Source organism: Sturnira hondurensis, unplaced genomic scaffold (assembly GCF_014824575.4).
Source record: "Sturnira hondurensis isolate 20B ecotype Veracruz unplaced genomic scaffold, ASM1482457v3 Scaffold0015793, whole genome shotgun sequence".
Classification (NCBI taxonomy): domain Eukaryota; kingdom Metazoa; phylum Chordata; class Mammalia; order Chiroptera; family Phyllostomidae; genus Sturnira; species Sturnira hondurensis.
Window position 1 is genome coordinate 4,034,709 of NW_028088424.1, and position 14,972 is coordinate 4,049,680.

A 14,972-nucleotide genomic window follows, 5' to 3' on the forward strand; every position below is an offset into this window, starting at 1 on the left:
CCAACCGAGCCACACCAGTCAGGGCTATTTAATATTAGTTTGTATTGGTTTCAGATGTGCAGAATAGTCGTTGGACAATCATATACTTTATGAAGTGTTGCCCTGATATTTCCAGTACTCTCCTTAGCATCACAAATAGTTATTACAGTATTATTGACTATATTCCCTATGCTGTCCTTCCCTGTGACTATGTTGTAACTGGCAATTTGTACTTTTTAATTCCTTCACATTTTCACCTAGTTTTCCAACTCCCCTCCCTTCTGGCAACCATCAGTCTGTTCTCTGTATCTGTGAGTTTGTTTCAATTTTGTTTGTTTATACTGTTCTTTATATTACACATATAAGTGGAATAGTAAGGTATTTGGTTTTTTCTGTCTAACTGAATTGATTTAGCATAATAACCTCTAGGTCCATCCATGCTGTTACAAGTGGTAATATTTCATTCTGTTTTATGGTCAAGTAATACTCCATTGTCTATATGGACCTCAGGTTGTTTATTAATGGACACTTGGGTTGCTTCCATATCTTGGCTATTATAAATGATGCTGCAATGAATGTAGGTATGGATGTATTCTTTTGAATTAGTGTTCTGGGTTTTTTTTGGATAAATACCCAGAAATGGAATAGTTGGGTCATAAGGCAGTTGCATTTTTAATGATTTGGGAATCTTCCATACTGTTTTCCATTGTGACTACATTGATCTGCCTTCCCACCAACAGTGTCCAAAGGTTCCCTTTCGCTACATCCTTGTAAACACTTGTTGTTTGATGATTGATTGATTATAGCCATTCTGACAGGTCTGAGGTAATATATCACTGTGGTTTTAATTTGCATTTCATTTTTCTGGTGACTGGTGATGTTGAGAATCTTATCATATGTGTATTGGCCTTTTGTATGTCCTTTTGAAAAAGTGTCCTTTCAGATTCTGCCCGTTTTTAAGTTGGATTGTTTGATTTTTGGTGTTGAGTTGTATGGGTTTTTTGTATATTTTGGATATTCACCCCTTACCAGATGTTTTTTTCTTACCAGATATTTTATTGGAGAATATATTCTCCCATTTAGTAGATTTTGTTGATGGTTTCCTCTGCTTTACAGAAACTTTTTAGTTTGATGTGGTCCCATTTGTTTATTTTTTCTTTTGTTCTCCTTCCCTGAGGATATAATATCAGAAGAAATTATTGCTGTGAAAAATATCTAAGACTTTACTGTCTATGTTTTCTTCGCTGTTGATCTCTCATGTGCCTAACTTATAAATTAAATTTTATCATGTGTGTAGGAAAAAAGAGTGTATATGTAGGGGTCTGTACTATCCATGGTTTCAGACATCCACTAGGGGTCTTGGAATGTATTCTCTGCAGATGAAGGGGACTACTGTACAGAGGAATTTGCTGGCAGAAAATCTCAAAAGGCAGGCCACTGTTTCAAAGACAGCAAGTAAAAGACTTTGTATTCTCAGGATGGACGTAATGACTCCATAGTGTCATTCTGTCATAATTGACTTGACTTGTTTGGAAAATGAGGGGACAGGTTTTTTAAGATCTGTTTTCTAATAAAAACTCCAGTACAGTTTTTTTCTTTTTTTTAATATTTTATTTTTAGAGAGAGAGGGAAGGAGAAAGAAAAGGAGAGAAACATCTATTCATGAGAGATATATCCATCTGTTGCCTATTGCATGGTCCCAATTGGCACCTGGCCCTCAACCCAGGTATGTGCCCTGACTGGGAATTGAACCAGCGACCCCTCAGTTTGTAGGCTGGTGCTCAGTCCACTGAGCCACATCAGCCAGGGCTCCAGTACAGTTTTCAAGGAGGTTTTTGAGTTAACAGTTTTTTTCCAAAGGAAAAATGTTTAATACAGATTCAAAGTTCACATTATGATAAATGATAAAAATCAAATATCCTTTTATTGGTAAGAGTTCAACTTTTGTGTTTTTATCTCTTTAACTACCTAGGCTTTTCTATTACTCTTTCCTCCTCCCCTCTTTTCTCTCTATGATTACACTGAAAATTTCCTCCTTTATAAGTTAGGATTATCATTAAAATTTTAATACGCTTTTTAACTTTACCAACATATAGGTAATATTTATAAATCTTTCTTTCTCTTCATCCCCTTGTATACTTTAGCTGTCCATCTCCTTGGATAACAGTGTGGCATTTTATTTCTCAGTTTTCCGTGTTGGTTTTTGGTAGAAGAAAATATATATTGTATGCGTTTATACTCACCCTGGATTGCTAATATATCCTCCAATAATTCTTTCAAGCAAGGTATGCAAAAAATAAACTTTCTGAATTATTTGATATCAAAAAAAATTTTGTTTTACCCTCAAAATCAAATGCCAAATAGGTTGGATATAGGATTCTAGATGTAAAAGCTTTTTGCCTGCAGAACCCGTATGTTATTGCTCCATTGATTTCTAGCAACCAGACTGTCCAGTGGTAAGTCTTCTTCCAATCTAATTCTTATTCCCTTGCAGGTTACTTTTTTTTTCCTCTCTCGGAGCATTTATGATTTTTTTCTTTATCATTGCAATTCCTGAATTTCACCAAGGTGTGTTTAGGACTGAGTCTCTTTTCATCACTTTTACTGGGTACTTGATAGGCACTGATAATCTCAAGACTTGAATCTTTCTTTAGTTCTGCAAGTTTTCTTCAGTTATGTCCTTAACCATATCTTCTCCATTCTCTTTATTATTTTTTTGGAATTCCTATTAAATGGATGTTTGTGCTTCTGGATCTACTGTGTCTCTTATTCTTTTTAAAAAACTTTTATTGTATTTTTCCCATTACCATTTATCTTCCCTATGTTATTCTTTCTTTAATTATTATCTGTTTGGCCATTTGCATTGTGTCATTAGAGAATTCTTCAATTCAATATTCTAGGTTGTTCAGGTATGTCTATTGTGCCACTCAGAGTAATCATTGAGGTGTTTGTGTTCAAGACAGGTAATTTTTTATTTCCAGTATGGTAATTTTTAATATTTCTCATCTCTTCTTATATCTCTCTGAAGAAATTAATTACATTTCTTCTAAAGTTTTCTTCTGTTTTTTGTATTAAGTCTGTTTCTTTAGCTGTTAGCTTGTGTTTCATCTTCTCAGAATCTGAAGCCAAATCACTGTAGGCAATTTATTTTAGTCCACTTGAAGCCACTTTTTCCTCAGTCTGGGAGATAGTCTTTGACTTTTCTAGTTCAGAGTCCTTTTCTTCCACATTAAGATCACTCCTGACTCCCACTGTGAGCCTTCCTCCTCCTACTCAGAATCTTCTACCACATTAATCAAAGTATTCTTCGAGTCATCACTGGATATTTCAACTCCATGGTTTGTATTAACACAGAAAGGTTGATCGCTGTTCCTTACATAATACTGAAGCATCTTCTCCCTCTTCCAGGCCTGAGGGGGAAGCCCTGATGTCTCCTTCTCCCTCCTCCTCCAGTTCTGAAGTCTCCTTCCTCTAGCTCTGAGCCTCTTCTTCTTCCTCCTCTAGCTCTGAGCCTCTTCTTCTTCCTCCTCTAGCTCTGAGCCTCTTCTGCTTCCTCCTCTAGCTCTGAGCCTCTTCTTCTCTGAGGGCTTTTATCCTTTCACTCTGAAGCCTCTTCCTTGTGACTCTCTTAAGATTTTTTACCTCCTGGCACAGAACCTTTACTTCTTTAGTAATTAGAAAGCTCCAGCCACCACTTGTTGCTTCTCCAACTCTTTGCTGTGAGGCTATTAGAGTTTTATCCACTTTTTCTTGAATCCCACATATCCTTCCTCATTTCTTTATTTTTAACAGTTTTCTGGAAGTAGAACTTTCAGTAATTTTTTTATAAAAGATTTTGACTGGTAAACTTGCTGAGGCTTTGCGTTCCTGAAAAAGTTCTGATTTCAGCATCACATTTAAATGCTAGTTTAACTTAGCATAAAAATTTAGGTTAAACATTTTCCCTCAGAATGTTGAAGACATTACTCCATTGTTTACTAATGTCCAGTGTTGCTGATACAAAGTCTGCCACTGTTGTGAATGTTACTCCGTCTTTTAGAGACTTTTAGAATTTTCTCTTTATTCTTGAAGTTCTGAGGGATATTTGCCTGTCTCACCTCTTGACTAGTACGTCCTTTCCATGTTCTTAGCCATTTCCTGTAATTTCTATATGTATGTTGCAATTTCTGCCTGTGTCATCTATGTTACCTATGGCTTCTTCCACACCTTCCACGACTTTGTGATTCATTGGGACAATTCCTTACCTTGGTTAGTTTTGTACTCTTTAGTTTTGTCTAATTTGCTATCCAGTTTAATTACTTCTTTTGTTTTCTAGGTCAAATTTTTAATGTCCTCAATGCAGTTTTCTCCTATTTTCTCTACTATTATTTTTATTGAGGCTGCATCTTTTATATATTGCCACTCCTTTCTGGTACTGGAGTTAATTGGATATTTTATTTTCAGGTATTATTGTACTTTTTACTCTTAAAATTTCCATTAGGTCATTTTAAAGAGATTCTCTTGTCTCTTCAACCATTAAGTCCAGATTTTTCATCAGTACCTTAACTTTTGTTGACATAATGTATTTTAAATCCAATAACTGAGCCATCTCAATTTCTGTCAACTGAATTATTTCTATGTGGATGCTATTTTTTCATTTCTTTGCAAGTTTAGGAATTTTCTATTGTACACCAGATGTGGTGAATATGTTGTCAAGACTGGATCATTTTCTTTTCCTGAAGAGCAGTTTTTGTTCTTGCAGACCTGATGGACTCTCCCAAAAACTCAAAAATATTTTTTTAAAAATCATCCACTGAGGGTCCTTGGCCTGGAAAAGATGAGCTTTCTGTAGAGCAAGACCTGGTCTCCTGCACAGCTTGTCTCAGTGCCTGGAGAAGAAGGAATCTGACCTGAGGGTGTAGACACGGTAAGAAGGAATGAGGATTGACTCACAGTCTTTTGCTGGCTCCCCCTCTCCTCTTGTGATTGAAATTCTCTTTGAGTTATTGATTTTGACGTGTTATTTTCCTCATCCTTAGGTGTAGAATATTATTTGGAAAAGAGATATACACTGAAGACTGATAGGTAATAATCATAATCTGCTACTTTCATCTCTCTCAGAAAAGAAATATTAGATGATGAAGATTGTCAGGGTTGTTTTTTTTTTTGAGAATCTCCTAAAGTACCACTTTCATGAAGTCAATCTTTGGACAGTGATTAAGTCAGATTAAATTAGATCAAGTATATCCAGTTTTCTTGCCTCATTGCCAAGTGATGTTAACTTTGTATTTTGTCAATATTTTCTTTGACAAACTGGATCTTTGCCTCTTTGCAAAACCACAGAGTAGTTTTGCCCAAACAATCAGTGTGTTAAAGATAATGAATGGTAGCAAATGAGATGCCCCCAAGTATGCCTCTCTGTCATCAAGATTATTCTGAGCTGATTATTTTGAGAAACTTGAGGCAAAGGAGAAGCTTTGAAAACAGAGTAGAAATTTAAGAAGGAAAATTTACCTTAGTAAGGGGCTGGTACTGGGAAGACACCTATTACCAGAGATTACTTTTTCATGTGAAAAGACTTATCTGCAAGGCAGGGAAAACTTCATTTACTGTACATTTCCTGTTGTCACCTTCCTGTGATTTCCCTTTTCCCACTCTGAAGCTCCAGCCTCCTATCCCTTTCCATAGCTCAAGATGATATGTAATTGCCTGGCTGCCTTTTAATTCTCATATCTTTGGGATGGTCTCATACATATATATAATTAAAACTTATTTTGTCTTCTGTTAATCTGGCTTTTAATACAGTAAGTCTCAGCCAGAACTAGAAAGGTGGAAAAAAATTATTTTTCCTTCCCTGCAGTTAATTCAATCCTCTGTTTTTAGAGAAATATTTAAAATGGCAAATTTGCTTATTTCTAGTCCTCAAGGTTTCCAAAAAATTGAAGTTTTAATCTTAATAAGAGTACTTTATTATAATGAATAAAATATTATGATTCATTTTTAATTGAAAAAATTAAACAACGAAAAGTACTCCAACTTTATTGTTTTTTAATTTTTTTCATTTTAATTGTTGTTCAAGTGCAGTTTTCTGTCTTTCCCCCCATCCCAGCCCACCCCCTTAATTTATTGTTTTTTAATTGAATTTATTGGGGTTACATTGGTTAATAAAATTATACAGGTTCTGGGTGTATAGTTACATCATCTGTATATTACATTGTGTGCTCACTATCCAAAGTCACAGTGCTGTCCATCGCTATGGACCCCCTTTACCCTCTTCTACCTCCCACACCCCCTTTTCCCACTAGTGATCACTATACTGTTGTCTGTTTATAAGGGTTTTTTTTTTTTGCTTAATTCCTTCATCTTTTTCACTCAGTGCCCTAAATTCCTCCCTTCTGACATCTAACAGTCTGTTTTCTGTTTCTATGAGTCTGTTTCTATTTTGCTTATTCATTTATTTTGTTCATTAGATTCTACATATAAATGAAATCATGTGGTACTTGTCTTTCTCTGACTGGCTTATTTCACTTAGCATAATAATCTCCAGGTCCATTCTTGCTGTCACAAAGGGTAAGATTTCCTTCTTTTTTTTTTACAGCCAAGTAGTATTCCATTGTATAAATGTTCCATAGTTGTGTTATCCACTCATCTACTGATAGACACTTGGGTGGTTTCCATATATTGACAATTATAAATAATGCTTTAGTGAATATAGGGGTGCTTATATTCTTATGAATAAGTGTTTTAGGTTTCTTTGGATATATTCCCAGAAGTGGAATTACTAGGTCATAAGGGACTTCCATTTTTCATTTTGTGAGGTTACTCCGTACTGCACCAGTAGTTACACCAGTCTGCATTCCTGCCAACAGTGCACGAGGGTACCTTTTTCTTTACAGCTGAGCCAACATTTATTTGTTGACTTAGTCATGACAGCCATTCTGACAGGTGTGAGGTGGTATCTCATTGTGGTTTTAAGTTGCATTTCTCTGACGTTTAGTGACATTGAGCATCTTTTCATATGTCTATTGGCCATCTGTATGTCCTGTTTGGAGGAGTGGCAATTCAGGTTCTTTACCCATTTTTTAATTAGATGTTTTTGTGTGTTGAGTTGTTTAAGTTCTTTTTGTTGTTGTTTTGCTAAAGGTTTATTTTATTCTCATTCAAGAGAGAACAGAAGGGAGAGAGAGAGAAACATGGATGTGAGAGAGAAACACCAATCAGCTGCCTTCTGCATACACCCCAGTGGGGGATCAAGCCTACAATCTGGGCATATGCGTCGACCAGGAATCGAACCGGCAACCTTTCAGTTACGGGATGATGCTTCAACCAACTAGCCATGTTGTCTGTAGCAAGTTGTATTGGATATTAGCCCTTTATCAGATATATCATTGGCAGATATGTTCTCCCGTTCAGTGGGTTGTCTTTTTATTTTGTTGATGGTTTCCTTTGCTATGCAAAAACTTTTTAGTTTGGTGTAGTCCCATTTGTTCATTTTATCTTTTGTTTCCCTTGCCTGAGGAGATATGTCAGAAAAAATATTGCTGCAAGAAATTTCCAAGATTTCACTGACTATGTTTTTTTCTAGGATTTTTATGGTTTTGAATCTAATATTTAAGTCCTTAGGCAATTTTAAGTTTATTCTTTAAAAATATTTATTGATTGATTTGAGAGAGAGAAGCATTAATTTGTTGTTCTCCTTATTTGTGCATTCATTGGTTGATTCTTGTATGTGCTTTTGCTGGGGATCAAACCCAAAACGTTGGTGTATCGGCACAATGCTCTAACAGACTAATCTACCTGGCCAGGATTACATTTTTTTAATTTTTAATTTTTTAGTTTTATTTTCATAAGTACCCCCATTAAAAAATTACATACAAAGCTCGAGATTATAAAACCAAATGCATAATTCCGTTACAGACTGCTTTGGGTTAAAAACCTATGTTTTGCATTTGGGTGTACATTTACATATTGGATTGTCTACTTGGAAGAAACTATTAGCAATTGTTTGTTTTTTATATTTATCAGAAACATTCTTAATATCTCAATTTCTTTGGAACTTTGACGACCAGAATTGAAATGTGCCATTTCCAAACTCTAAATGTGGCCTACCTTTGTATACATCTAGTTTTGCTACCAATAAATCATCTGACTTTGGACAAGTATATAACTTCTCTGTGGCTCAGTTTCTTCTTCTCTAAAATGTAGATAATTTTAATGACTAGATAATACCAGACTGACAGAATGTCAATGGTTTTGATACAGGTTTTGTGTGTGTGAGAGATAATGATGAAGTGAGAGGAAGGCAGGTAGAGGGGGAGTTGAGAAGAGACCTAAAATTTTTGCCCTAGGAATAAAGTTGTGTCTTGTGTCATGGGCATTCATGTGTTCCTCCCAGTCAGCGTCTGCACTGAACCTTCTTTTCTTTAAGTTGGGGGGAGGGATATCACATCAGCCAACCACTGGGATCTGTGTAGTGATGAATGGATTAACTGTTTAAGTAGGAAGAGTCACTGGCCTGACCATACCACACAGTATGGTCACCTGGGTTCCTGTAGAAATGGCCTCAGTTTCCACCTTTTTCCTCAAATATTGCCTGATTGAGGGGGGAGGGTTTCAAGACCTCTGATTGGAGGTCATTGGGCTTTCTCCCTGCCTGTGTAAATAGATGATATGAAGTTGGGGAGGAGGCCAAGGGGTTGCTGTCATCATTTGGAAACACTTGCCCCGGGTAGTTCCAGCCTTAATGTTTTTTTCCTGACATCCTAGTGATAGCAGACCCTGTACAAAGTGGATATTGGAGTTAATATTGTGAGGAGACAAAATAAAGAGCATAGTTTTACCAAAGCTAGTGAAATAACACATAATGTACGTTTTACCATTGATTTGAGTGTATCCTTACAAAACTGAATGTAACAAAAACCCAGGACATTTTTGGAAATTGTATACTCTCTAGCAACCTTGTGTGAATTTTTATACAAGCACTGTTTTGTGAGTTATATAAAATGGTATAAAAATAGAAGAGAAACCTTTGCCCTGGGGCACTCAAACATTTGGATGTCAGAAAGACAGAGGAGTAACTAGCATAGGAAATTTAAAAGGATTGGCCTGGAGGGTAAGTGGAGACCAGGACAGTGTGGTGTTTAGAAGCCGAGTCATTTGTGATTAATTGAATTAAATGCTGCTGCCAAGTATATTCAGATTTACAGCTATCATTGGACTTAACCATTCAGCAGTGATTAGTGACTTTTAAAAACTTTTATTTTTTAATTAGAGCTGACATTATATTAATTTCTGATGTATAACCTAGTGATTGACTGTTGATCACATAACTTACTAAGTGATCACCCCAATGAATCAAGTACCCATTTAACACCATACAGTTATTATAATAATTTTGACTATATTCTCTATGCTGTACTTTACATCTCATGACTATTCTATAACTACCAGTTAGTACTTCTTAATTTCTTCACCTTTTTCACCCGGTCCCCAGACCCCCTCCCTTCTGGCAACCATCAGTTCTTTCTCTGTGAGTCTGTTTCAAATTTGTTCGTTAAAGTACCAGATATCCATAAAATTATATGGTACTTTTCTTTCTTTGACTTAATTCACAATAACATAATACTCTCTGGGTCCTTCCATGATGTTGCAAAGGGTAAGATTTCATATTTTTTATGGCTGAGTAATATTACATTGTATATATGAGATCTGTCCAGAAAAAGTCCAGCCACTATTAATATAACAGGAATGGTTTGCACAATATTGGTGTAACCTGGTAGCCAGGGAGAGTGGACTAGAATGTACATGTGTGAATAATGACGACTTCACTGTACAAGTTAGTAGGGGCGTAGACGCTGCTGAATGAGCATGTGTACTGTGTGGTCATCACATTCAAAATGAGAGAGCTGAGCAGTGAATCAGCATCAAATTTTGCATTAAGCTTGAATATTCCACCATGGAAACTGTTCATATGATTCAGAAGTTCGCAGCTATGGGCAACTGGTGATTGGCAGATTCATCACAACAACATACCTGGTCATGCATCATGTCTTATGATAATAGAGTTTTTTGGTGAAACATCAAATCACCCAGATGACTCAGCCCCACTACAACCCAGATTTGGTGTCCTACTACTTCTGGCTTTTTCCAAAACTAAAATAACCTTTGAAAGAGAAGAGATTTCAGGTCATTGATGAAATTCAGGAAAATATGACAGGGCAGCTGATGGCTAATCCAACAATGAATTTTGCAGTGGATTTTGAAGGAAAGGCTGGGAGAACTGTGTGAGGTCCCAAGATGCTTACTTTGAAGGGGACTGAGGTATCATTGTGCTGTGTACAGTGTTTCTTATATCTTCAATAAATGTCTATCTGTATTTTTTCATAGTGTTTGGCTGTATACTTTCTGGACAGACTTCTTATGTACCACAGCTTTTTTATCCACATGTCTGTTGCTGGGTACTTGGGTTGCTTCCATAGTTTGGCTATTATACATAATGCTGCAATGGACAGAAGGGGTGGAAACTCAGTACTGTTTTCCACAGTGACTACACTAATCTGCATCCTCACCAACAGTGTGCAGGTTTTCCTTTTTCTTCACATCCTTGCCAACACTTGTCATTTGTGGATTCATTGATGACAGCCATTCTGACAGGTGTGAGGTGGTATCTCATTGTGGTTTTAATTTGCATTTCTCTGATGATTAGTGATGTTAAATATTTTTTTGTACATCTATTGGCTATCTGTACATCTATTCAGGTCCTCTGCCCATTCTTAATTGGATTGTGTGGGGGTTTTTTGGTGTTGAGTATATGATTCTTTATAAATTCTGGATATTAACCCCTTATGAGGTGTATGACTGGTGAATATTTTCTCCCATTTAGTAGATTGTCTATTTTGTTGATGGTTTCCTTTGCTTTGCAAAACCTTTTTAGTTTGGTATCTCATTTGTTTATTTTTCTTTTGTTTCCCTTGTCTGAGGATATATATTAGAAAAAAATTACTAAATCAAATGTCAGATTTTACTGCGTATGTTTTCTCTTAGGATTTTTATGGTATTGAATCTTACATTTAAGTCTTTAATCCACTTTGAGTTTATTCTTGTATATGGTGTAATAAAGGTGGTCTAGTTTCATTTTTTACACATATCCTTCCAATTTTCCCAATGATATTTATTGAATAGTCTTTGTCCCATTGTATGTTCTTGCCTCCTTTGTCAAATATTAATTGATCATATAGAGGTGGGTTTATTTCTGGGCTCTCTATTCTGTTCTATTGATCTGTGTGTCTGTTTTTTTTTTTAAGATTTTATTTATTTATTTATCTTTAGAGGGGAAGGAGAGAGAGAGAGAAACATCAATGTATGGTTGCCTTTCGTGCATCCCCTGCTGGGAACTGGGAACTGGCCTGCAACCCAGGCATGTGCCCTGACTGGGAATTGAACCGCGATCCTCTGGTTCACAGGCCTGTGCTCAATCCACTGAGCTACGCCAGCCAGGGCTGTGTATCTGTTCTTATGTCAGCACCATGCTTATTTTGTTATTATAGCTTGGTAGTATAGTTTGATATGAGGTAGTGTTAAATCTTCAACTTTGCTCTTTTTTCTCAGTATTGCTGAGGCTATTCAGGGTTTTTTGTTGTTCCACATAAATTTTTGAATTATTTGTTCTAGTTCTGTGAAATTAGTTACTCTGAGAAGAGCAGTTTTGGTGGAAGGTTGTGAACAAATGTCTGATTGGAATGGTTTTAAAAGAGAATGGCAGCAGAGGAGTAGGAGCACAAAATGGAGACATTAGAAAGAAAATACTTTGTACTTAAGGTGAAAAACAGCACCAAATGGGTTTTAAATAACAGATGACATTTATTGGAACACTTACTGTGGCAAACACTGTGTCAGACACTTCTATTAACTTTTTAGTGAGGAATAAGAAATATAGACAGCCCTTGTTTTGCCTGACTATGCAAGACCGTGCAAGGTGAAACTATGCAAAGCAATCTTAAAAATTAATAGGAAAGACTTTTGGCCAAGATGGAAGTGTAGGTAGACACACTGTGCCTCCTTACAGAACCAAAAGACGGACAACAACAATTTAGAAACAAAATAACAACCAGAACTGACAAAAATTGAACTCTATGAAAGGTGGACAACCAAGGAGATAAAATTAACTTATTCAACCAGACCAGCAGGCGGGGCAGAAGTGGGCAGCCAGGCGGAGAAGGGTTTCAATACAAAAAGCAATGGCACCAGGCATGCAAGTCACTGCAGGCACACAAGATGGCAGTGGGTGGACCCTGGTCATGCAGGTGGTGGCTGGCAGACCCTGGGCGCAGGGTGGCAATAAGCAGACCCAGTAAGGTGGTGATTGTGAAGTCAGGCACTGAGCACAACATGGCTGGCTGAGCTGGCAGTGTCACGTTCATGCGCAGATAAACCAGGCAAAACTGGGGAATGAGACAGACTGTGCAATTCGTGGTCCCAATGATGGGAAATAAAGCCTGAAAATACTGATAGAAGACATTGTTGGAGTTGAGGTTCTGGGAGAGACTCCCAGCCTTACAGGAGAGTTTGTTGGAGAGATCAATCAGATCCTAGAATGTAGACAAGCCCACCCACATGGAATCAGCACCAGAAAAGCCCAGTTTGCTTGGTGGAAGTGGCAAAGGGACTGAAATCTGACAGTGGAGTAAGCAGGATTCTTCCTTCTTGGACCCCGCCCTCACCTACAGCATCAAAACCCAGCAAATGGGTTGCCCCACCCTGGTGAAAACCTAAGGCTCTGCCCCTCACTATGTAACAGGTGTGACAAGACAAAAAAATGGCCCAAATGAAAGAGTAGATCAAAGCTCCACAGCAAATATAACTAAGTGATGAAGAATTAGCCAACTTATCAGATGCACAGTTCAAAGCACTGGTGATCAGGATGCTCACAGAATTGGTTGAATTTGGTCACAAATGAAAAAATGAAGGCCACCCTAATTGAAGCAAAATGCGCAGGGAAACAATAGTGATGGGAAGGAAACTGGGACTCAAATCAAAGAAGTGGACCAGAAGGAAGAAAAAAACAACCAAACAAAAGAATGAAGAAACAATTTTTAAAAAAGGAGATGCTTAGGAATCTCTGGGACATCTTTAAATGTTCCAACATCTGAATTATAGGGGTACCAGAAGGGGAAGAGGAAGAGCAACAAGTGCAAAAGTTATTTGAACAAATAATAAAGGAAAACTTCCCCAATCTGGCAAAGGGAATAGACTTCCAGGAAGCTCAGAGAGTCCCAAAGAAGGTGGCCCAAGGAGGAACACACCAAGGCACATCATAATTACATTAGCCAAGATAAAAATGAAGGAGAGAATTCTAGAAGCAGCAAGAGATAAGGGGACAGTCACCTGCAAAGGAGTTCCCATCAGACTGATTTCACAAAAGACACCTTACAGGCAAGAAGGAGCTGGAAAGAAGTATTCCAAGTTATGAAAGGCAAGGACCTACATCCAGGATTGCTCTATCCAGCAAAGCTTTCATTTAGAATGGAAGGGCAAATAAAGTGCTTCTTAGATGAGGTCTAGTTCAAAGAGTTCATCATCACCAACCCCTTATTATATGAAATATTAAAGGAACTTATCTAAGAAAAAGAAAATCAAAAACATGTACAGTAAAATGACACCAAACTCACAATTAATAACAACCACACCTAAAACACAAACAAAAACTAAGCAAACAACTAGAACAGGAACAGAAGCACAAAAATGGAGACCACATGGAGGGTTAGCAACAGGGGAGTGGGAGGAGGAGAGAGGGGGAAAAGGTACAGAGAATAAGTAGCATAGATGGTAGGTAGAAAATAGGGGGAGTGCAAGAATACTATGGGAAATGTAGAAGCTAAAGAACTTATGACACATGGACATGAACTAAAGAGGGGGAATGTGGGCGGGAGAGGGTGTGCAGAGTAGAGGGGAGTGAAGCGGGGGAAGTGGGACAACTGTAATAGCATAATCAATAAAATATATTTTAAAAAATCAATAGGAAAGATTCTGAGTATTCTGTGACCTTTAAATTTTTTTTGGCAAAGCATTCTACACTTTAGCTATTACTGTTGGTTATTAATGTACTGGGAGGTGAAAAATAGTAAAACTAATGTTTGTTTACAGTACACTGTAATTTAAAACAGAAACTTGGAAATTAAAGTATTTTATTTCATTATTGAAAACTTACAAAGATTCGTTTGGACAATACTTGCCTTCTTGTCATAAAACGTATGCTATGGACCAAGCATCTTTTCTGTTTGTCATACTCCTTTCTGCATTTGAGTCAGTTTCCAACATTTTATTCTTTCCTCTTTCAGTGCTGTGCAGTGTCTCCAAGATTTCACTTAATGTGAAGGCTTGCCTGGGCGTTACTCCCTCTGGTACATCTCATCTTTTTCATCACAAGCCCTTTCCTCATTTATGTTTATAAATTCGCCTTCACTGAATTTCTCAGGCTGCCTATATGCCCCATCTCTGGGTCTGAGTATGTCCTGCCCAAGTTGTTTATTGCTAATATGCCAGAATTTTTAAAGATATGCTGAGACCAGGAGGGAGGAGTCAGGAGACAGGAGTGCAGGACCGAAGGAACCTGAAAGTGGAAGAGTGGTGTTTCAGGCAGGGCTCTCTTGCTTCCATGCAGCTGTGCTGGACCCTCCCAGAGCAGGGGCCCAGATAAAATGAGCCAGCAGCCTCACCCTGCTCTCACCACTGGTAAACAACTTGGCGGATATGAATTCACCACCCTTCATTTAGTCAGTCTGGCGGGTGATAGGTAGTGCTGGAGAAATGAAATTGAAAACAAAATCTGCCAACACAGAAAACTCCTCCGTAAACATAGAAGACAAAACCGCTTTGTCACTGAAGAAGCCTTTAACCAGAATGTGATGTGCATCACAGAGAATCAGCCAAAGAGAATGTCAAGACAGAAAGAAATCTTACCTTTTAATATAACAAGGCAGATACAATCTATTACATCGATGTGTCAAGATAAAAGC

General features: G+C 37.4%; 1 long non-coding RNA gene across 1 annotated transcript; it reads left to right on the forward strand.

Annotated features, from left to right (window-relative positions):
* The first annotated feature begins 3,534 nt into the window (after positions 1–3,534).
* On the forward strand, positions 3,535–7,360 carry LOC119000557 (uncharacterized). The gene is made up of 3 exons (XR_005069349.1): positions 3,535–4,885; positions 4,998–5,043; positions 7,124–7,360. It is a non-coding gene; the product is annotated as an uncharacterized LOC119000557 (long non-coding RNA).
* The last annotated feature ends 7,612 nt before the right edge of the window (positions 7,361–14,972 follow it).